General features: G+C 34.3%; 1 protein-coding gene and 1 long non-coding RNA gene across 4 annotated transcripts in view; one reads left to right on the top strand and one right to left on the bottom strand.

The window, feature by feature from the left end:
* The window catches only part of LOC127841804 (uncharacterized), a 93723-nt gene that overhangs the window by 37777 nt on the left and 29889 nt on the right, over positions 1–26057 (top strand). The window lies entirely within an intron of this gene.
* Positions 16201–25809, bottom strand: LOC127841806 (uncharacterized). Its single transcript, XR_008031339.1, has 3 exons — positions 25561–25809; positions 18019–18254; positions 16201–16345 (listed from the first exon to the last, which is right to left on the bottom strand). It is a non-coding gene; the product is annotated as an uncharacterized LOC127841806 (long non-coding RNA).

Genomic DNA, 26057 nt, shown 5'->3' with positions numbered 1-26057 from the left:
ATTAAGTAATGGGTTACGGATGGTAAGCGTGATACAAAAAAATAATGATTACGAGTGAAATGAATCTTGAATGAAAATGAAAAAGATGGTATCTTTGAAATTTTAAAGGACTCAAACATATACAAGTGACAAAACTTATTTTGTTAAAAAATTAACATATTTTTCTTCTTCTTTTCTACAATTATAAAAACAGAATTACATTCTGTGAATGTTTTATAGTTTTACATTTTCAGCTTTCGATTATCATTTCGATTTTAGTTTGTACTTAAAATATTCCAAATATCTATCAAAATTGGTGGGACATTGTTGATATTTGAATTAAAATATAAAAAAAGTTAAGAATACTTGTATTTTTCACTTTTATACCTGAGCTATTTTCGTGTGTGTTTATTTCAATTGGCAATATATCTATACAAATCATCAATAGGTACGGAGACAGCGGGCATCCTTTTTGTATGCTAAAATATTCAGAAAAATGACCATCCATTTGTATCTTTGTAATTCAAATTAATAGAATTAATTATTGATGAGTTAAACACAAAATTTAATTAAAATGTTCCTCATGAAAGTATGATCATGACTGTCGAATCCCTATCAAAATATGATGATCAAATTAGCCCATTTTCATTGAAACATTTCATTTTTTCAATTGCTTCTTACAAGCTTCTTACATTTACTCCTATATACCCTCCATTAACAAATCCAGTCTGTTCTGTGCCTGTAATGGATGGTGTAGTGTGTTTTTTATAATTCAATTTGCAATTGGTTTTGATGTTATGTTTTAATCGCAATTAAGTAGAGAAATTGGTCTCCAATTATTTAAAGTTAATAGTTCTTTGTCTCCTTTTGGAAGTAAAGATATGGTACTTTGTTTTTAAATTTCTGTAAAGTTTCCATTATCATAGGAATATTTTACAGATTTGACCAGATATTTTTTAAATATCTCCGAACTATTTTATAGAAATCCGCAGTTAGACCATCGTAACTAGGACTTTTGTTGTGTTTCATATCTTGAAAGGCTCTTCCACATTCTTATTCTGAAAGCTGATCTATAGTATCAGTATTATTGATACTATTTATAGTGTTGTTAAACAATTTGGAACGGCTGCTCTTCTCGACACTATTATCTTTTTTAGTATTTTTATTAAATATGTTTAATAATTGTTCTAAAAGTAAATTATCGATGGAATTTGATATCAACTGATTTCCAATGTTTCTGATATTTTTTGCTGTAACTCATTTTTCTTGTTTATTGGTTATTTCATTTTTATGGCTTAAATATGTGTTAGTTTCTTCTCTTATTCTTCCTTTAATTAATTCACATTAGGTGTTTGGGTTAGCTTCTTGGTTAAACTCAACAACTAAATTAATGACATTTTCATTTTTTATCTGATATTCAGTATCTAGTAATAGCCAATTGTTTAATTTAAAATACCTGGGACTTCTTTCATGCTGGTTAGTATTCAATATTATTTTAGCAATCGTATTATCTGAGCGATAGATAACATTGGTATATGTTGCAGTCCATCACGGAATTTAAGAGGTTGTTTGAGATTAAAAAATAATCTAATCTGCAAAATATTGGTGGGTAAGTGTTAGAATGCCATGTGTAAACCTGTGCAGTTTGATCTTTTGTTCTGAATATATCACTCAGATCATATTGTTCTATGAGGCTATTTATTGTATTTGATGTTTTATGGTTAGATATATCATTTCCATTGAATGTATCACAGCTATGGTCTAAACCTGCATTAGAGTCACCTCCAATTATAATTGTTTCGTATTCGTAGTCTTAAATAATATTTTCAAATGAATTATAGAAATTGACGTCATCATAATTTAGTGCATATAGATTCATCAAAATTACGCTGCTATCTGATACATGTAGTTTTATTAGTTGCATTCTTTAAACTATGATTTCTTTTTTATTCAATTATGTTCAATAACATGATTTATTAATTAGAATTTCGACGTCATTGCTATTGGAGCTTTCGCCGCTTAAAAATATGTTACCCTGCTCAAGAAGCTCTCCAATTATTATTATCGTTCTGAGTATTATATTGATTTTCATGTAATAAAACAACAGGAAATGCCTCTTGATTTAGCCAGCTAAATACTTAATTACGCGATGCTTTGTCCCTTAATCCTTGACATTAAATGTAAGAATGTGTACATTTAGTATAATATATTAGTATAATCACATAGCACTGAGTTATGCATATAATTAGGCTTCTTATAGTTTTAAGTACTTCAAAATGCATAACGTTATGTTGTCTTGTATATTTATGTAAAATTGTATTGCAAAGTTTTGCTATTATTTAAATTGTCTATTTTTTAATTAGATTTGGAAATAATTGTTTTCTGCCATATGATGCGGATAATGTGTGTATTATCTTTTATTTTGCAATATCTCTTGCGTTTTGTGCATTTGTGCGGGGTGTATTTGAGAGTGTACGTGTACGTGTGTGCGTTCGCGCGTGTGTGTGTGTGTGCGCGTGTACGTGTGCGTGTGTATGCGTGCTTGTGTGCGTCCATGTGTGCGTGGATGTTTGCGTGTGTTTGCTGGACGATTCTCATCCAAAAATTTACATCTTACAGGTTAACATACTTTTGTAATATAAACACTTTGGCAGTGTAAATAGTCACAAAGCTTTGCACATTTAATATTTACAGTTACATTGTAGGGTATGTAAGCATGGAATTTCACATGGAAATTAATGAATAAGTCGTGTAACGCAAACAATAAGGCGGTTGTACACAAAACATATTTTGAACAAAAATGACTATTAAAGCACATTGTTACATATAAAATTGCGCAGTTATACAATACGAATGTGTTCGTGTATATACTAAATGGTAGTGGTACAACCAAGTGTCTTGTTTGCAGAAAAATCCACATGTACGCATTTATATTTCTATTTTAAGAAAGAAAGAAGTTAACTTTACATACCGTACTGTAATCATATTTGGTATTATACAGACAAACTGTTACTAGTTTTTGGTAATATGTACAAAAAACATTTATACAAAAAGATTAACGCACCTCGTTTTATTGTCGAATACATAAATATACCACTAAATATGTACATACATTTACAAGCAAAATGTTACATTTGTCAAGCGTCCTGTATAAATAATCGCAATCGACCGGTAGGGTGCGTAAATTGGGTTCATAAATTCTTTATAATGTTTAAAAATGGAAACTTGAAATCACTCTTATAATGGCTGTGATAATTTAATATTTTATTTTGTAATATATTGGTTATTACAAATGCTCTATTTAAAGCATTGAGAAAAATATGCGCAACCATTAAAATGTCAAAAATTAAAAAACAACAACATTGCTTTCCATAGCTCTTATATAGCTCTAATATTTGTTTGAAAAAAGAAAATGACGAAATATTATTTTTGAGTAAACGGCAAGTGCATATTATATTGAACTTGATCTTTGATTTGAAAATGTCCAACGTTTTGTCAGAGATGTCAACAATAAAAGAAATTGTATTGGGTATATTAGGGGACGAAATGATACTTCGTTCTCTTAAACAATAAACTGTCAATACATTTTTTCTTTAATAGCAATCAGTAATTGTATTCAGAATATAATTTAAAAACAGCAAAAAATAAAATAAACTAAAAAAATCAATTGCATTTATTGTTTTCTTTAAAGTTGTTTGCAAAGAAGTTTGTTTCTAAAACGGAAAAGTCTGACCGGGAAAATGAATCATCAAAATAAATAAATTAAGAATCAGAAAAATGACTCTATTTGTATGTGCAAAAGATGATTTGCATTCGCATTACGCTTATGAAATACGTGTATTTCCATATATGTTTTGTAAAGTGTATTTGCACTTGGACAATTGTCTGGAGTTTTTGTAAAAACCTTTGAAAATACAAAATTTTTGCGATTATTTGTAAAAAAATAGATAGACATCCTTTATTAAAAAAAACCTTTTTATAGGTAACACTTACTAAATTAACTATTAATTATGTCTTGAATTCTACAGTTTCAGTAATGCTCATACTAATTTTAATTTATTCAAATGAAATATTAAAGTAATTGTATTGATACTAGACTTGTATTTTTTATAACGATTGCTTTCCAGAATGAAAGATGTTTATACTGCACCAATTAAGAATGGTTATATATATACACAGTATTTATAATACTCACATGCATGCAAATAACTATATGCTTGTAGTAAATAGCAACAGTAAAATTAGAAAATACTCTGCATACGAATACTAGTTGCTTTCCGTTTGTGAAAACACGCTGTATGTTTTTATGGGTTGTGTTTTAAATGGCATTTCAGCTTCTTTCAATCGATAGCATCTTATAACTTCCCACTACTGTGCAAATACACATGAACATATGATCGATGTATCACGCTGTATTTGCACTATAAACGATACAGTGTAAGGAGTATATTTTATATTTCGTGTTTTAAAGTGTTTGCAGCACAATTAATAACAATGGGTGATAAGTTGGTTCCTTTTTCTTAGATCCTTATTCCTTATTCGAATAAGGTATAAGGAACTGTTCCTTATTCCTTGTTCACGCGTAACATTTTTGTTAAAGGGGTTTAAAGAACAATAACGCAAACATTTCTCAAGTAAATCAAAACAAAAAACTCGAATACATTTACATGTACCTTATGTATTACGTTACTTATTGATGTTTCTTCTTCGCGCTTGCATATGATTTCGTGTTTAAACCGAACCGATATCTTCTAAATCGAATACTAACTTTACAACAACACAACCTAAAGCATATACTATTATTGTACATGTATGTGATGAAAAAAATCAAACTTGTACATTTAAACATGTTTGTTTTTATGTGTAATCGTAGTATCACAAAATATAACGACAACAACAGAACTCTCCAAATTATTCAATCGTTTCGCGTTTCAACGCTTTAAAATTTTCAGGGTTTTAAATCGTCAAAAGTTGCATATAATGGTTATTTTAGAGCATGGTAAATGTTCAGTATTACTGTTTCCTCTATCATAACTACAACGAAAATTTGCGAATCTTAGACATTTTTGTAATTGCGTAAATTTACAAAAGGTGAAAAGGCCCCTTTAAGTAATTAATGAATTGGCACAATGCAGACGTACCAAACAACTACGGATCGCATACTGAAGCCGTTTCAAAAGGTTACACACTAGTTGTTATAGAGGGCAGCATCTGCATATATACTAATACAACACTTTGCCATTGAAAAAGATGAATTATGAAAACAACATTCGACAAAAATATGAAAATATGTTTTCGTGGAAGACGAGTGTTTTATCAAAGTATTATCAGCGCGCATCACGTCCATTTTAAGAAAACGTTTAACATTGACCTATCATGAGGAAGTTATCAATGCGGAAACATGCTTTTAAAGAAGGCAGTCGATGAACGTTATCTATCTTGCCACGACAGATAACATTCTTCTAATCATACGCTGCACAGGTACTCGTGTAGACATAATTGAAGTGTTTGATTCAGTGTGACTAGCTTAAATATACGTATGTCATCCAAAGTTGTTTTAATTTCATTTCACTTACAGTATATCAGGTTTTCATTTAATAGAAATTGCACATGTAATATTGATGAACATAGGTCAATATTACTCGTTTAAAAAAGATGAAAAATTGTGAAAAATAAAAAAATGAAAGTTTGTATGGTATCCGCATTCAACACGCGTAGAGAATAAAACATGTGTTTAATGCTATAGTAACAAGGGCTGTTTGTAAAACATGCAAGCCCCCCATATGGGCTGTCAGTTGTAGTGGCAGCCATTGTGTGAATTGGGTTTTTTGGCATTGTGACCTTGACCTTTGATCTACTGACCTGAAAATCAATAGTGGTCATTTGCGAGTCATGATCAATGTACCTATGAAGTTTCGTGATCCTAGGCGTAAGCTTTCTTGAGTTATCATCCGGAAACCATTTTACTGTGTCAAGTCACCGTGACCGTGACCTTTGACCTAGTGACCTGAAAGTCAATAGGGGTAATCTGCGAGTCATGATCAATGTACCTATGAAGTTTCATTATCCTAGGCGTAAGCGTTCTTGAGTTATCATCCGGAAACCATTTTTCTAAGTTGAATCACCGTGACCTTGACCTTTGACCTAGTAACCTGAAAATCAATAGGGGTCATCTGCGAGTCATGGTCAATATACCTATGAAGTTTCATGATCCTAGGCATAAGCGTTCTTGAGTTATCATCCAGAAACCATTTTATTATTTTGGGTCACCGTGACCTTGACCTTTCACCTAGTGACCTGAAAATCAATAGGGATCATCTGCGAGTCATGATCAATGTACCTATGAAGTTTCATGATCCGTTCTTGAGTTATCATCCGGAAACCATTTTACTATTACGGGTCACCGTGACATTGACCTTTGACCTAGTGACATGAAAGTCAATAGGGGTCATCTGCGAGTCATAATCAATGTACCTATGAAGTTTCATGATCCTAGGCATAAGCGTTCTTGAGTTATCATCCGGAAACCATTTTACTATTTCGGGTCACCGTGACCTTGACCTTTGGCCTAGTGACCTGCAAATCAATAGGGATCATCTGCAAGTCATGATCAATGTACCTATGAAGTTTCATGATCCTAGGCCTAAGCGTTTTTGAGTTATCATCCTGAAACCATTTAACTATTTCGGGTCACCGTGACCTTGACCTTTGACCTAGTGACCTCAAAATCAATAGGGGTCATTTGCAAGTCATGATCAATGTACTTCTGAAGTTTCATGATCCTAGGCCTATGCGTTCTTGAGTTATCATCTGAGAAACCATCTGGAGGACGGTCGGACCTACATGTGCAAAACAATATACCCCTCTTCTTCGAAGGGGGGCATAAAAATGTGCATGAACAAATATTCTGCTTATTCAAAGTATTGAAGTTCGTTATAACTGCAAAAACGTTATCTTTATTTGCGTTTTGCTCTATTATGTTGCTTTCGTACTGTAGTGATACCCCTTTCATATTTATAAGAACAATAGTAAAACACTTTATTTTATTATACAAAGGTATAAGGATGTAACACTTCAATGCCCTTCAAAGCGTGTTTTACAAGGGACTTCTTCAGAGTAATCAAAATGGAGATTATCAGAAAAATTGTCATAGATTAAAAACGTAATGTATATGATAAGTTTAAACAAGTGGAATTACATTTTATGCTTCAGAAAATGTTTACATTATTGGTTCATTAATGGATATAGATCATTCGAAGTCGGCAAACATATTACGCGTTTTAAACTATTTTCTCCGATAATTTGGAAATAAATGTATGTTACTAAGTAAGAGTTTATAATTCACTCATAAATATAACAGCATGTGTGGCGCAGAGGTGCAATTCCTTTATTTATTATGCCACTTGTGCACATTTACATTGAGGACGCTGACATGATATTTTAAAGGGTTCTCGGATACCCCATCCGATAACGCTTCTGAACTCCGCCAATCAATACAATGTGTTTAACTCCTCCCACATTTGACGTCATCACTCAAATTTGTAGCATTCTATGTTTGTTTAGTCCCACCCATTCTGAGAACTACTTTTTGTAGGTGTGGTTTGTTGCTTATGTCGTTAAAAATGTAAACAAACTTAGCGATTCATATTTTATTCAACAAATTATAAAACAAAACAATATTTTTTAACACAAACCTTATCTTTTTTAAAGAATATAGACAAAGGTAAATATCAACAAAATGAGCATTAAACAATTGAAAAAAATAATAAAACAAAAACGAATTTGTTCCTCTACCATTCATTTGCTGCACAAACACAAATAGAAACAGTAATGATTACAATTAACTTTACACAAATAGACTTAACATGTTATAAATATAAAAATAACAAGACAGATTTGATCAAAAGAATAATAACGCCAAATATTCCCTTTATATATTTTGTCTAGCATTATATAAAAAATGTAACTTATACTTAACAAATGCAAATATTTTCCTAGCAATGCAAACATGTGAATATCAAACACAATGAATAAATATTGACAAAGTAAAATACTGTATACGTAATTAAGATGCTTTGTAAAAAACTTTCATTCTTATAATACATGAGCATTTTAATTTTAAAGTTTCAAAGTTGCCCTTAAAAAATGGTTCTGTCCCAACATCTTTAACCAGCCACCCCAAATATATCAATATATGTAATATATATTACATATATATATTTGTTTGAATATGTCCCTGCTTTAACCAAACAGGAAATTTGTTTTGTTTGCACTGATAGTCAACCTGAAAATGAAATAAAGAAACTTTTATAAAAACATCATAAAACACCAATTGCACAACTGCTTTAATAATTAAAAATCTATAAAGATCAATAAATTATTATTAGAGTATTTATTTGAATTTAGATCTATAACATTTAAAGATAAAACAATAAAATATAAATAAATAAAAAAACTACTCTCAAAGACAAATTCGTCGAAAAAGTGTTACCTTTTCAAGAAATTAATAACATGGGTTGATGTGGAACTGTGCCGGAATGCAGAGGGAGAAGATATTGAATATTTTGAGAGGCAGAGAAAGACTCAGACCGGTGCAGCTGACCCTGCTAGAACGGAGCCGCCAAAAATTTGGGCTAATGATCATGACTCATCGAAATGTGTGGTCGCAACTTTCTGCCATTAAAATTAAAAAAACAATTACAATAAAATACAGCAAATCCAACATGTGATGAAATATAACAAATAATAAAGAATTATTTTAAACGCAGAATATTTTTATTATATACTCTGACATGGCTTTTTTCTATAATTCATAGCAAATGTAAATTTTTGCACAAATTTGAAATGTATATGTTGCAAATGTTCACAATATAAACAAGTTTGCAACTTATTTGTTCAAAATTTTGAACAGTCAAGACTCATTGTTTCACAAATATGAACAGTGCCCAAGTAATTTTTTTTACAATTTTGAACAAACGATACTTGAACAGAACGCAATTCATTTTTCACAATTGTGCACAATTCGCGACTCAGTTTTTGAACAGTCAGGACTTATCTGTTTTAAATTTGAACAGTGCACGACTATTGTTTTCACAATTTTGATTACTGTGTGACTCATTTAACCACTTTTGAACAGCAACACAATGAGGGATCCAAGGTTGCTTCACAAAGATAAACTAGCATAGAAACTATATCCGAAAACAGCCTCATGGCTTATTAAAGCAAAATTCTACATTCAACAAGCACACATATCAATAACATTAGGACCACTGGCACGGATTGTTGGTTCATCAGCATGAGAAAGGATGTCAAACAATAGCACAAATAATGAAACATTTGTATTTGTACATTTATAACAAAAAAAACTTACCAACAACTTAGCCAGGAAACATTATGGTGAAACAGCTGTGGGATTCAGGATGCTCTCCCACTGATATTATGCATATCAGTGATCAACAGAACGTACAAAGCATCATTAACCTAAGCAATATATATCGCCGACTCCAAACACAAAAATATGTTAATTTATGTTATCAGTCACACAAATTTCCAACAGCAGTTAATCCATTATGCCACCCAAAAATATCAAAACACGATGCAAAAGCATCTTCGTTTCTTCTCACACCAGCTTGCAATGTCGCTGAATATTGCTCAAATTCAGCTTCATTTGGAAGTTCCAGTAGTCGCAATACTAGAAGTTCCAGAAACTCAAAATTCAAAAGCAGTCGCGTTTCCCACCCACTTTGACTTCGCACGTGAAGGCCTGTTTTTCCGCGAAAACGTTAACATCCCACATCTAAACGTGTACTACGGATATAGACAAATTGAAAAATAAATCATTCTCATCGCTTCCAATGTGCACACTACGTTAAAATCCCGTTCCATTTTGTTATTGTCTTTATTGTTTCAATGTTACACATAACACATTCGCTTTGAAAATAGCGATAACCGTGTACTTGGAATGACGATTGTGTTATCATAAAAATATTGGTAATGTATTATTAGTGCAGACTTATAACTGTAAGTATCGATTTCTCGCTTCACCTTTTTTATTTTGTTAAATTATGTGCGTTCACATATTATTTATTGTTGTTTACGTGCGAACTATTTATTATGTGTAAAGATGCATTGACGCTAGAGGATGTAATCAGGGTGCTTCTCATTTGCATATTTTACTACCGTACATTGATACAATTTAGCGGTTGTTTTGGTTTGTTATCTTGTTTATATTTTCTTATGTGCTTTTAAAGTGGCATAGTAAATAGAATATATGGTTTAGGACTTTTGATATCATGTGATATCAGACTCGTCCGAAATGGCGTGTTGAAAGGCTCGGCAAGCCGCGTCTTCTTCTCAGCCATATCAGCCATGTCAGTGCTAATATTTGCATACTAAAAAACTGTCATAATGGCAATACATGTTTACCATTTAAAGTATTGAATATACGTCTAATTTATGCGAGTCAGAATGCAAAATTTACAGTATTGCTCAGTAGTCAATGGCTCACGTTTACATAAACAGTAATGCAATAATTGCATAAATAAAAACATATTACTTGATACAGGTAGTGAAATTATCCATATAGGGATACATTATGCAAGTCACACGTTTCTCATGTAACGTTAGAATCTAAATTTCAGAAGACGTTCATTTCCTTTAAAATATTTCACTGGATTGCAAAATATGGATTTGCTGCGATAATGATGAGTATTTGATTATTCATTTTACAATTTTACATAAAAAATGTAATGAGAAGGAATGTAAGATTAAGAGGAACACTATGTCCTAACATAAACGATGGTGCATTTATAAAGTCAGTGAATACCTAAAACCCTAAAACAGTTTTGCAATAAAAAAAATTAACATGTAACATGCCCAAAAATGTACTCAATTGTCTCCGGCTGAATGAGCATTCTGCAGATGCTATATAGTTGATTGCATTCAAAAAATGTTTGAATCAAGAATTCGGTGTATAATTTAAAACTGAAACCATTGATGAATCTTTGGTTATAGAAAATTGCATTCCGAAAATATGGTTCCAGTCCTTTAATTCAATTGTGTCAAAGATGCTCGTTAATTTTGACATACATGTAGGTAAAGTGTCGTTTGTTTGCTGAGTACCTTTTTGATATTTGAAATGGATATCACTTGTAGGGAAACGAACGGCTTAAGAAAGTCAAGATTTTTTAAATATGCAACCGTATTTCGAGCATTAGTTTTCTCGAACAAACCATATTTGTTTAAGTACTTAGTTACAACATTAGCAATACCTATATAATGCAACTGGTTTGGATATAAATTATATTGTTTACACAGATCTTCATAGCCATACACTTCTAATCCTTGTTGGGGTTTTATCGAATCAAATATCAAATGTACACCATTTTGAAAGCATTTTTTAGGAAAACACTTTTATTTCCAATCATTATATCTGGATTATAAAATATTAGGGTTTGCTATATGAACTGTATATTTAATGATTCCGCTTTGCGGAAATCGACAAATGATTTTTGTTTCCTTCTAAAGAGTTGTCTGTTTTATGTATTAGGTTTTCCGGATATTGAAGACCACAACAAGTGTTTGGGTATCTATTGTCGTTATTAAAATATTTATCTCTTTACTATTTCCCGTGATGAACCTTCGTATCAAGAAACATTTTAGATCAATTATAAAAGAAAAGATGGCGATCATATTAAGCCCCCCTTCAGATTATTCCTTAATAAGTATATTTTTTTGTAAATTTTCAAACTTTTTTCAAACAGCTGAGGGAATCTCAGATAACGACCCGCACTGCGTTACTGCTGAGATACCATCCGTATTTAGAACATTAAACCATTTGCTTATGTCAGGACCGAAATTAAATAATATTTTCCTCGGTGTATTGCAAAACGTCATAAAGTAGTTAAGTATTTTCACCTATGAACCTGCCTTATATAAAACCAGTTTGGTCATTATCAGTGACATTGTCCATATATTTTAAATATATTAGCAACACTTCCGGAATCAATTTTATGAGTGGTTTACAAGGTTTTGGACGCCAGTTTTTCTTAGAAATTGTCTTGGTTTATCACCCTTCGGTATGCAATAAATTAATCCCTGACGTTGAGTTATAGACAGAAGTCCCGCTATCAAAAGCGTGATTTGACGATCTACGACTGTACCTAATAGTTTTTACAAATCAATAGTTAAAACCTGAAGACCCAGGGCTTATGTTGTTCGCCATGATTTTTAAGACATAAGATGCTTCAAGAGTGTTTTAGTGTTAATGGCCCTTCTAATTGTTTTGACTCTTCGTTAGATAGTTTCGGCATGTCAACATCCTCTATAAAACTATTAAAATCAGCATCACTATTGGTACTGTCGGTGTTTTGAAATAGTTTTTTTAATAAAACGATTTCATTCAGGATATCAATCTGCTTACCTAAAGCAAGTCCGTGATCAGTTGTTAAGCATGTGATTTTTATTGTCAAGTTATATTTTTCAAGGTTTCAAACAAAGTTTTGATAATTTTTCTCAAAATTGAATCCATTCGGCTCACGATCTTATTATGGCTCCTTTAAATTCTCTTCTTGGATATTTGGAAGTTCATTTTTAAATTTAGCAATAATTTGAACGTTATTCTGTGTAAACGATTAATCGTATTGTTTGATTTCTACTTGTATTTGCTGTACGCGATTGTTACGGGATTTAGTTTCATACGAACAATACGATATAACTTTACCTCTTATTTTCATTAAAACTGTATTTAAAAAAAGTTAGTTGTTTATTAAAATCTGTATTTCTGTGTTTGGTATTGTATCAATATTATGCTTTCTGTATACAGGTAACATATAGTGTTTTGTTATTTCGTTTATTGCATCATTTATTGTGTTTATGTCACTTAGACACGTATAATTATGTTTCCACAAAGCCTCACCGGGTTCAAAATCATTAAATGTTTATGTCAAAATGACAATGGAATTTTCAGATTTGTAATCGGACATAATATCAACGTTGTGAACAAACGGTAACAAAAATGACGACACTAGATAAAAATCGAGCCGGGCTTGTATTGGATTTTTCCCCATGTATCGTCTAAAATAGGGATATAATATCCTAAAAGGATTAGTAAGAACATGATCATCCATATGTTTTAATATACAATCTCTGGCATTTTTATTATTTATTGCTTTATAGTTATGACAATCTACATTTGGGTCTAGAACAAAATTAAAGTGGCCGCAAATTAAGTAGGAGTCATTTCGTATTTTATCAAAAATATTGGTATACAATTAGGGACTGTCAGAGTTCGGTCCGTATATAGATGTGAGTGTAAGCCTTGTTTTACCAATATACAAATCCAAAATAATATAGCTGCCGAATTCGTCACCTTGTACGGAAAGTTTTTATAATCGACAATATAATTGCTAGACCGCAAATTAGAAGAGCCATAACATAAGAAGCATTATGACCCCCATTCGGAGTAAATAGATTGTATTATTATACCTCACTTTTATTCACAATGCTAAACTCCCATAGGCCATGTTACATAGAAAAACTGTCAGACCCAGCGGGAATAAATTTACTGTCCAAAAAATACTGTCTCACGCTACCTTGGTAATCACGTGCCACCAGCGGGAAAAAAATTACTGTCCAAAAAATACTGTATCCCGCTGCCATAGCAACCACGTGCGAAATGTTCAAAAAATATACTGTCCCATTTGCGCATGCGCAGAACGCAGTTTTGCATTTCCGTTTTATTTGGATAATTTATATATCGATTGCAGCTGAAACTGTGCTGTACAATAGATAAATGCCATTATTTTGGCATTGACTGGAGTCATAAAAAAATTCAATTAAGTATAAACGTTTTCCGATTTTGGACGACGAATTTAACGACGCACAGAACGTGTTTTTAATATTCTGTTATGGGTATGCCGTGTGTGATCCGATGCATCAATGGCGCCTATGTTAACATCATTTCTCCGAGAACAGGGAACGACAAAAGTACAAACAAAAAGCAAAACGCGTTCGAAATAGTATCTTACCTTTAAAATCAATAAATAATTCATTTAAGTTAATGATTGACGATTGTACATCAAGGATCTTTAATAATTAGTTTAGCATAATTAAATTAAGACCCTTATGCCATCCTATTACAGTATTACTATATTCAAATGAGTTTATGAACACGATAAACTTTCTTCTTCGTCACACGCTACGTCATGTACTCTACATTCTTGCTGTTCAAATGAACCGGAGCAGTTTATGAAATAATAGCCGTTTGTAAACTCGGTTGCATTTGCAGATTTCTGCATACAAACATATGTTTAAACTTGCACAATGTTTTATTTGTCTATAGTTAATGCTCGTATTGTACACGAAAATAATTTAATATATAAATACACAAAGAATGGAAAACATTCCATTACACAACGGATAAGTTAGTGGATGATACCCGTGTACAAAATGGCACATTCCGAATTCCAGTGTGGTGCTATTTTTACCATCTTATACTTTACACATCTCTATGCCGGTGGTTAAATTCAACTTTGCGCGGTGAGGTTACGTAGCGGTATATCGTTGTTATACAATCGAGTTACTTTGAAGGTTACTAAACCTGAATAATTGCAAACTTACCAAGGTTTGAAAGTTACTGAGCGGTAACTTTAACCAGCGTTTATACAATTGGGTGCTGAACCACTTAATATATTAATTGTTGTTCATTGCTGAAATTAAATGCAATTATTGAATATTAAAATTGTTTATGATTCATATAAATTGCTCCTGTTTGAATAGTTTGTTCGGTATAATAAAATAAATATTACATGTCTTACAGGGTGACAGTAAATTTGTCAACTTTCGGAAAAATACTGTCAACCTTGGCTTCGCCTCGGTTGACAGTATTTCCTCAAGTGAGTATCAAGTGAGTGATACAGTGAGTATCTTGAATGCAGTAAATATCACATTTGGTTTCTTTCAGATATTGGATCACCTATAATCGTTCCTTTTTTCCCTGGATGCCTCTGCAGTTGACCGATACAATTTAAGGCTCCCTCATAGGTAAGAAGTAAAAATAGCATAATAAAAAGTAGCAATTGCATCCATAGTATCAACACAGAAGTACGGAACGGAAAAAGTACAAATTATTCTGAGACAAAACAACGATAAAAGCATAAACATATAATAGAAAAGTTTATAGTATTTTTGACAGAAAAAAGGAAACGAGTAAAAATAGCATATACAAATCAGTAAATGTTTTCATTAATAATAATTGCAAAATGATACAAAGCAAACAACTGCAGCTATGAGTGAATACTTATCAGTGTTAAGTAATAAGTGAAACTTTAATATCTGAATTTAGTCTAGTATAGACTATTTGTTGTCTAAGTTCAAAGATATATTAAACAAGATATATATGTTATATTTGCTATATTAAAATAATTAAAATTGATATGTTTCCTTGTTCACTTAATTATCAATAAGGGGAAGCAAAAAAGCATACTTGTGAAACAACAATATTTAATTACATTAACACAAACAGGCATGTATATAGACAGAAAGCTTTGTAACTAATCATTTTGTATTGGCGGTAAAGATCATTATATATTGGTAATAGTATTGTGAAATCAGTATTTCAACATTTTTCAATAAGTTCATACTACTCAAAAGGCACAAGCTTCCTATTTATGCGCATATTTAAGTTCACAATTTTACACAAGCGTACACATAAACAGAGAGATATTCTCATTCTTATATGAAAAGATAATAAAATTTGAGTGTTAAAGATAATGGCACAGTATGTGCATCGTAAAATAAAAAAAAACTGTCTTTGGGCTGCTGACAAGAACATCAGATTCATATATCATGTGGATATTCAAGTTCAAATAACAAACACACAGATACATTCATATACATGTATATTTGTAATATAAACGAGTCAGGGATGAAAAAGTGGGTTAACAAGCACAATATAATTAACAAATAAACATACAATACATACCAGCATCAATAAGATATATACTCAAACACATTCATGTATATGCAAATTAGTAAGTACTTTTCGTCAAATGCGTAAGGGATGGCACATAGGATGAACAAGTACAATACATGTTACAAACTGACGTGCAATCTATACAAGCATAAATAAGATATATACAGGGTTTTGGTTATGTTGTTTTAGCAAAGTTATTCCAACAGTGGACAGGCGGCAGATTGTATTATTATTATTACAAATTTGGGCCACGGCTTTTTTAGCCAGTTCTTGACATCAGAGAATTTTACTTTGGTAGCATGTTGGTTTTCTGTAAACAAAGCGAAAAAAATTCCCATCAAAGGACCATGTCTTTTCGACGGCGCTGGGCTGCTTCAGGCGCCTTGGCGTCTCCTATAATTTTATAATTATTTTACTTTCAAATACATGTTTGTAAAGTATTTTGTATCTTCATACATGTCAATGCACTTTGGTTATCATGTATGACTTTGTATAGAATATACTAACTGCATTAATATGTTTATTCGCCAAGTAGACTGTTTATTTAACGATATACAATAAAAAAAAACCGAATATATCTGGATTGTCTTTATTTCTTTGTTGAAACTAATTTATTAAATCCAATTAATTATTGTATGTCAAAGTTATCATAAGACTGGGATAGGTATTGGCGTAAAGGCCGAAGAATGTGGCGCAAAACCCTGTGAGCACTTGGTGTGTTTAATAATAATTTCCTAGACGTGATAGTTACTTGGACTTGCACGGAGCGTAACCGCGTGTGTATACCTTTGCCAGTGACCCACTATATATCCCTCTTGCAGACACACTATATAACCCTCTGGCAGACACCAACCTTTGCCGGTAGTCCATATTTCTCACCAGTTATACCATTTGCCAGTAACCATGACACAACACGCCGGTAAACACAATTACACGCTGGCTCCTACTGAGGTGCCAGTAACCACCAAACTTGCAGTGCCGGGAAGATCTAATCCACCTGACCCATGCACGTCTGGGTAACCAACCAACCAAGCAACCAACCAACCAAACCTCGCCCCGAACAGTTATCCATTTGCTATAATGTTTACGTTAAGAGATGGGTTGTGAGCCTACTGCGTCATTGCCGTGTTGTCCAGAAGGAGCCCCAATCAATGGTAGCAGAGTGCTCAAAACACTAGAATATACTTGTTTATTTATCCTATGCGATAAATTAATACTGATTTACCAAAATGAGTGAAACTGAGCTATTCAACAACCTGTTCTGACAGAATTTTACACCACAAATAAATTGAACCAGTTTATGCCCCAAAAGTCTGACATGTATGTATGTATGTATTTCTTTTGACCTTGCAGTCAATGATAACCCATGCAAGTGCAAGCACTTATTTCCAATGGAATCCTTTGGTTTTGCTTAAGAGACAGCAAGCTGAAGAGACAGTATTGGGCTACAAGGGATCCGGATGCGATACCCTAGCTCATTGCGAATAGATCCCTTGGTTCCTTTACGTGCTCAGTGTATAGCACCGATACACTCGAGAATTATCTGGGTTTCATAACAGTACATCTCTAGTTGGGTGTGAAACACTTGAAGCATTTCTGAAATCCCCAGTGCCCCGGCCGAGAATTGAAATGGGGGCCTCTGGAATGGTAGACCAGAGTGTTACCACTCGACCACCGCACCAACCTAAGTACTAGCCACGTCAGAACTAGGCACTTGGTCGATACAATTTTCAATGTTTACAAATGATTATGCCATATTATAAAAATTGCATAATCGCATCCCGCAGGGTGTCCAGATAGAACTCAAGCCCCACTGGTGAGAAGTGCACCCCATCCGGGAGGAAAAAAACCGGGGTGTTTGCATCAATGTCTACAGTGATACTGGTGCTGCGGCTTGCCAATTGCACACACACTCGGCCAAACCTGTTTACACGTCGACGTTTTGACGTAATAATCTTCCTGGGGAGGGAAAAGCTCCAATTTATGCGATCAATTATGCCCATTATTGCTGTGTCTATGAAAGCTGTTCTTAAATATTTAATTTCTCTCTTTATATTATTTCGTACCTTTGTACATGCGTCCGTGCATAGATCACTTTGTCTTCCGCCCAGGTGCAATACCAATACCTTTGGCGGTGTAAAAAGTAATAAATTGGCTTCGATTGACCTCCGTAATGTTGACAATGTCAAGCCGCCAATTCCCCACTATACGATGCATGTGGGCAGCCGCAGGTTTTCAATCTCCCGTTCTTGAGCTCTTGCTCCTACCCGCTGAGGAATACTGTTCTCAAGACCCCATACCTCTGTCAATAACAAATAACATTTTAGGTGTGCAAAATCCAATGGTCAATTGTTTATGCATATTACTATACGTTATATATAAGGTCTCATAGTGAAATTGCATAAAACTATATAAGCATATATACCCGAATACAATTCTGCTTACGTGTCGATTATATTACTATAAAATCGTAATGTTGTAGCCAAATTTAGCGAATATAGGTTTATTACTTTATTACAGTCTTATCAGCATATATACAATCACAACATACAAAAAAACATAAGCATAATAATAAAATGCTGCCACTCGGAAGTATCGAGTTATAAGAGACAAGAATATTATATCAACATAAGAATCATCATACACTTATAGTGAAATGAAAGGGAGCCAACCCCTGCATTCAAATTACAGAAACTGTAACATGAACTACAGAGTTACCTCTTTGCTTTTAATACCGGTTTTGACAGCTCGCTTGGATGGATCATTAGTGACGTCACAGTTGTTAGCTGCTGTTCCCTAGATAAATCTTAAGGGTTATTGCCTAATGTACTTTTTGTATGTGTCTGATGTCCATCTCCCAAGTTTCGCGATGACTTCGGGAGGAACTCTTTCTTTGACAGATCCGTTGCGCGCCCAATGCTAAAGCTATGTGTTTTGAATAAAGCGTTGCCGAATTCAGTGCGGCCGAGGCATTTTGCTAGTACCGCGTTAACCTGCTGTCTGGTAACTGACCATACCATAAGACAAAATGCTGCAGGACCTACCGATGACATTGCCAGATAGTCGCGCATTCTCTGGACAGAACATATTGATTCTTCCGATTTTGGAATTTTAGTGTGACCGCAGCGTTGTGATGAAGCGTTCCTGACTTGGCGATGCGGATTAAGATGTATGACTGGTCTAACGACAATTCAACGTCGGACGTTCTGATTTGGTTATACATTTCTGGGCGTTTTGGTGATACCAACTCGCTTATACGAAATAGCCCAACATAGGCGAGGGAAAATATTGCAGCAAATAGAGGTGCCTCGTACGAGTTATAGCATACGTTTGGCAATTGCTGTATTACTTTAAAGTGGATTTCGGATGTGATCGGGCGTCTTCTGTCCTTGTTTATACCAATTGATCGCGAATAGCCTTCTATAACCTTACTTAGCATAAATTCTTCGAAAACAATTTGTGGCCTTGTACTTGTTGCCAATAGTTAATTTCTGCTAGGTAAGTTTTGACCATGCGGGTCGCTAAGCCTTTCTCGAAACAGTATGCTATGAACCATAAGTAAACTTGTTCAGGTACTAGTTGCATTTGAGATATATGGTAAAGATCGCAAAATGCATTAAAGGCATTCACACCGGTTTCGTACGCTGCGCTAGTGTTTTGTGATATCGACTTTCGCATTAAAGAGATTGCTCTGTCTTGAAGATGTTCCAGAGCTACTCGGGTACCCTTTGTGATTCCTCGTCTGCTTTCGGTGCCAAGTTTCTGAATTTTGCCATCTTTCCCCCCTTTGTTAAGACTGTTGCCGTCTGGGCTTATGGACCTCGGCCTCTTCTGCATCCCTGCCTTTCGTCGCACGCCTCTATCTCTAATGCTGACTAAGATTCGATGCGATTTTATGAAAAGCTTAACAAGTTTGACTGATCAAAATGTCGTCTCGACGGTAAAGGGAGTAGCATTCCAGAAAATGTCACGTGTGCAAATTCGGAGAACCTCGGCGTTAGCAATCTGTTAGCGTCTCTTGATACGAGGAAGTAAACAACCTTACCCGCTTTGTATCCAAAAATAAATGGATTCCTTTAATGAATAATTTATTTTAAAGATGCATAAGCTCGTATCATTTCCCATGTATGTATGCGAGTTTTATGTTTAATTGGAATGTGTAAATAAAGAAATACGGATGATATAACATATATATGTATCTCGTCAAGTCACTACAACAAAGCTATAAATAAATGGTGTGCATTGCATAAATGAGAATTGCTACCAAATGGCTCATATTGAGAGTTAAACTGGTTACAAAAGATACGAAGGAAATGTATACTCAGCGAGATACATGTATATATGATCGCGTTTAATTGCAAACAAGTAATTTGTGTGTTCATTCGTTTCTGCTATAATCAGAAGCTATAGTCAGGTTTAAATGCACGAGTCTTGAAAACATACCACAAAAGCAAAAAAATAAGATATTTAACCTAACAGCTTGGAAGATGTGCATAGCATTGTGTTTCATCAAGAAACAAAATACATATGAGTGTTTTGCTAAAATACGTTGTTATTTTTTAATCCATTAAAATGTAGTTTTGAATAAAATTGTCCTGACATATATTTCATAATAACCATAAATTGCTATCAAAAACAATTTTCCCCGAAAATAAGGCAGCGCTTATTATCTGTTTAGTCCTTAGTTTATCCGAAAGTAGTCCCGGACCAAATGCAAACATTTCTTTTTTAATTCTATTTTCATTTAGAATTGGTTAAAGCCATGAACGCTTAATTCTTTAGAACATTACCTTAAATGTGTTTGAAACTATGACACTAAGAAGTTCCCAAAAAGTCTTACGCTGCAATGTTATATGTTTTGTAACCAACCATGGCCGACAAATTTAAAACACGCACTTGACGTAAATATAAACACGGTGCTGTTGTCGAATTTACGTTTTGCATTTTACATGCTGCTACTAATTAACACGGTCTTAAATTAAATTGGGTGTATTTATATAATGACATTACATTTCTGGAATTTCCTTACTATTATATACAATTTAAAAGAAATGCTACTTTTCTGAGATGGACGTACAGAAAATATGTCCTTAACTAGTACGAACATCACTTCTGGTAATATGGCGAGAAGTTTGTTTATATTTTCGAGCACGCTAAATGCGATTTTTAGTGGCTTACTCAGTGATTTAGGAATGGGATATTAAGCCTGAGAGGAACTAAAGGTATAAAAGCGTTCACGTTAAAGTTTTCCAGCTGCTGATATTAACTGTTGGAGTACAAAAGGACTTTGAAATACCGTTTTTCAAGTGTTGATCCATGTGAAACTCGTGATTATCAGACTCATGACTGGTTAATCAATTTTGCCAAGTATACTTCTCGCTAACGATAACGCTTCACTCATTGTACTCCTTGTAGTATGTTCAATACATCAACACCAATTAAAAATACTAAAAAGAGGGACTTATGGTCACCAGAATATTTAATGAAATACAAATAAAAAATAAATTTAACCTATCCCAAGAACCCTACGACACGAATACTCGGAACATAGCAATGGCAACGAATATATCTCTGGACCAGGACGCTATTGAAGCAATCGCCGCTGTGCTAAAAGACAACGAAGGTAATGCTTCAGACTTCAATTCAAACTATAGTCGAGGAAGTGATTTCTGGTCTGCAATCCAAAGTTTGGAAACTTTAAGATTAAAACAGCAGCCTTAACGCCTTAAACGAAATCCTAAGAAAACAAATACGCGACCTCGAACTCCGCTCCGACGCAGCTGAGCAGTACCACAAACGAAATTGTTTGCGGATTTCCGGCATAGCAGAAACCGACAGTGAAAACGACTTGGTACTTGGAGTTTGCGAGGCCCTCCAAACAACCATTAATGTTGCGGACATCGATAGAAGCCACCGTCTTGGTAGACCAAGGCAAAATGGTTCAAGAGATATTCTGGTGAAATTCTCAACATACAGAGCTAGGCAGAAACTTTACAATAACCGCTCTAGACTGAAAGTCATAAGTGACAAGTTTAAAGGGGCTTAAATCAATGAACAGCTTACAACAATCCGTTCAAAAATCTTGTTCGAATCTCGCTAGCTGGTAAAAGCAGGAAGTCTCCTTGGGGTATGGTCTTCAGATAGAAACATTCTCATCAAAACTAAACACGAAGACGGCACTTGCGCATTGTTTGCCAACAGGACTTAAAGCCATATCGCTAGACGACGCTTTCTAATTTGGACAGTGTAGACTTATGTAACGGCACAATACTTGCTCATGAACATACAGTCGTTATGTTTATGATTTGTATGCGCTTTACATCAACAATGAGTGTGTTATTTTTGTCCCACCACAACCAAGGAATACATTGTAACTATATATATATATATATATATATATATATATATATATATATATATATATATATATATATATATATATATATTTAGTGCCAGCAATAGAGAGAGATATTTCTTTTTAAGCACTCGTTTTTATCAATTCTCAAAGTAAAGTAGTATATTATTATACTTACTCTTAAACTTGTTTTCATGCTAAATGTTTATTGTTTGGAATGTTTACAATGTACAAATACGCTGTTTACTGAAAAAGACCATTACCCCCACACAATGATGACCTGTATGGACATGCCCGTTGACTTTACCAGGCAGCATGTTGGACTTATGTGTGATTTTAATTGTCTGTCATAATTTCTTTGTTTTCAGCTCATGCCCTATCTCTGATTTTTATTGGAGTCTCCTAAGACAGGTTAAACAATATCGCCGTCTTTAACTTCCGCCTTGGCTCTCACTCTTACACGCGTATATACACACCTCCAACACACATACAAGGACCAACACACTTCCGTACTTAATCACACACGCACGCACGCCATATACAGGTACACAAGCACATATTAGCACACTACTAAAATCCGTAGGTTGCCCTAGTTTTTCGCTTTTGTACTAGAGCTGCCACGATGCGGTTCTAATATCAAAAGGACCAACACATTGCACAAGATAAACGGCACTTTTTTTTTATAAAATATGTCCAATAATCCATATGCCTCCACAGTGACTCAACCAAACTTGACCCTACGCTATCTAACTTGTATTAGAACGTTTAATACCAAACTTTAGACACATCCCCAAATCCTAATAGCCGCACACTCTTACTTTAATCGCGACATGCGAGCCATGCCTCTTCGCTTCTCTCTTCTGTTTTCCTGTGTTCTGTTTCTGCCCTCCTACACTATACTTCTTGGAGCACCTCATGGAGTCTTGTACCATTTCGAATACTTATCAACATTGCCGATGGTGTTGGTATTGTTTCTCGTGCCTAACGTCAGTGACTTTTTCAGCCCTGGAATGGCATGATGTCTAGCAAGTGTTGTTTTTGCTCGAGAAACATACGACTCGAATATAAATGGTGTTTTGTAATTTCTTTGTTTCGCACAATGGTCCTCTGTCATGTGGAGATTTCTTCATTCGGTTGTGCTGTCGCCTTCATGCCCCAACTTATCTTATTATGTGGTGACATCCACACTAATACCGGGCCTTTTTCCTCACAGAAGCCAGAGTCTGTTTTAACACCAATTACCTCTTCTTTTCAATCAGTTGATTTAAGTAATCATTTGTCCTTCATGCACAACAAGGTCCAACTTATCATCAAGAAATTATACATTTTACACACCTAATTTAAGGATTTTGACATTTTATCGTTTTCAAAAACAAAACGTCCAAAACACAAGATTTTCACCAATGTTCATCCCCCTGTAAGAAAAGATCGGACCGGAAACAGCCACGGTGGTGTCCTAGTCTACATTAAAAATAGTAATTTATCTTAAAAAAAGACACACTGGCCTCGACATTTATGGTACTGAATCAATCTGGATCGAAATTGGTACCTTTTCTTAACATACCCTGTTCGGTGTGTTTTACAAACCCCCAGATACATCGGCACAACATACACTCAGTTATAGACAACAATATACATCATGCTGTTGACACGGGAATCAATTACATTGTTATAACAGGGCCCGTATTCACCAACCAATTCTTAGACTTAAGAATAAAGAATAGACTTAGAACCAAGACAACTGTGTTCAGTGTTTGAATATATACAGGCCTCCACTGGTGATTATTTCATTAACAAAATGCTCTATATGAAGAATAATATAGAAAGAGATGTTAACTGCAGAAATTGACTCATAATTAAAGAAATTCTTGAATATTCTAATGTAAAGGATTTTCTTTATTCTTAGACTTAAGTCAAAGAATTGTTTGGTGAATACGGGCCCCGATGACTTTAATATCAACTTCCAGGACCCTAACAACAGACTCAAACAGCTATGCAACGAATGCGGCCTCTACCAAACCATTAATGGCCCTGCACATTACACTGAGCGTTCCTCTTCAATAATTGACATAATACTCACCCCTTATTCACTCATCGGGGGTGGGAGACCCCTGTCTTGATCATTAGATATCACTGCTCCATCTATGGTCTCCTTAACTTAAAAGAGGCACATAAATGCACCTTTAAGCGGTATATATTGCTTTTCGATCAGCGCAACTACGAAACGCTTTGCGAAATTATGGCTAACATAGACTGGGACTCAAAAAATCATAACGACCTTAATATCTATTCCAAAATCTTAACCGAGTACATAATATCTATGGCGAATTATCATATTACGAAAAGACTTATAACAATTCGCCCGATTGCACCACCCTTGATAACCACACACGTAAACACTCTGATTCGGTGTCGACGACGGTTGTTTCGCAAAGTCAAACAAACAACCCTTGAACGCGACTGGGGTAAATTCAGAACTATGCGAAACCAAGTTGTTGCCGAAATTAGACGCGCAAAACTTGATCACCAAGATAAGTTGCTGAAAAGCTGCAATCAACGCCAAATCTAGATCATGGTGGTCATGTTTAAAAAACTGTATTCGACAGAATGCTACTTCATCTATACCCTCACTTATCGATACATATTCAATAACTGAAGACGACACACAAGGCTACTGTCCTCAATAACTTCTTCACTGAACAAACGCTCTTTGACAAATCAGAAGCATCTAACCTAAGCCACTACACTTATCATGTGCGATATCTCGTGGTTACTCCAACTGAGGTCGACTTAGTGCTTACTAAGGCTTACCCTTTAACAAAGTTTCTGGCACATATTCAGTTAAAAATCGCATCGTGAGATATTTTAAATACTTCCTAACGCACCTTTGTATGCCCAGAACCATGGAAAGAAGCTTTTCTCACTCCAATATTTAAATCAGAAGACTCATCTAACCCAGCCACCTATCGTCCTATCTCCCTACTAAGCACACTTGGAAACGTATTTGAAAGAATTGTATTCAAACATACATTTAACTGCCTCCCCCCCCTCCCCCTGACAATTTGGATTTTGTCCTGGTGACTCAACAATAAACCAGCTAACGTTTCTTTATAACTTCTTTAGCGAAAAAGAGGTTAGAGCTATATTCTGCAATATCAGCAAAGCATTTAAGCGTGTATGGCATAAGGGATTGTTGTTCAAGCTTACCTATATAGGCATAAGAGGCAGTCTTTTATCTTGGTGCAAATCTTACCTTACAAACCGCAAACAAAACGTTGTTCTTCCAAACGCAGAATCCAATTGGTCTCATATCAACGCTGGAGTACCAAAGGGCGGCTCAATTTTAGGGCCTCTTCTTTTTTTAAAATCTTTATTAATGATATTGTTCTAGATATTAAAGCAAACAACAGGTTATTTGCCGACGACACTATCCATTATGTTGTAGTCGACAATCCAGTCCACGCTGCAGCTACGCTTAACTCCGATCTCGAACGAATAAACGATAATACAGTAGAATTGCAATAACTCGAGCTGGCGATTTCTCGAAAACTGGCGATTACTCGAGCATTAAAGAAAGTCCCTAGCATTTTCCTTTAATGTCTATATAAAAAACCCGCGATAACTCAAACATGCGATTTTCGATAACTCGAGGTCGTGTGCCGGTCCCCGAAAGGCATTTCACACCTAATTAACTGGCAATTATTCGAGGACGCTGTCTCGTCTGGTCGGTGCTAAAAATATTCGAGTTGT

The sequence above is a fragment of the Dreissena polymorpha genome, chromosome 8, assembly GCF_020536995.1.
Source record: "Dreissena polymorpha isolate Duluth1 chromosome 8, UMN_Dpol_1.0, whole genome shotgun sequence".
Lineage (NCBI taxonomy): Eukaryota > Metazoa > Mollusca > Bivalvia > Myida > Dreissenidae > Dreissena > Dreissena polymorpha.
The sequence above is the reverse complement of the archived record's forward strand: the minus strand, read 5'-3'. Positions and strand labels throughout refer to the sequence as shown.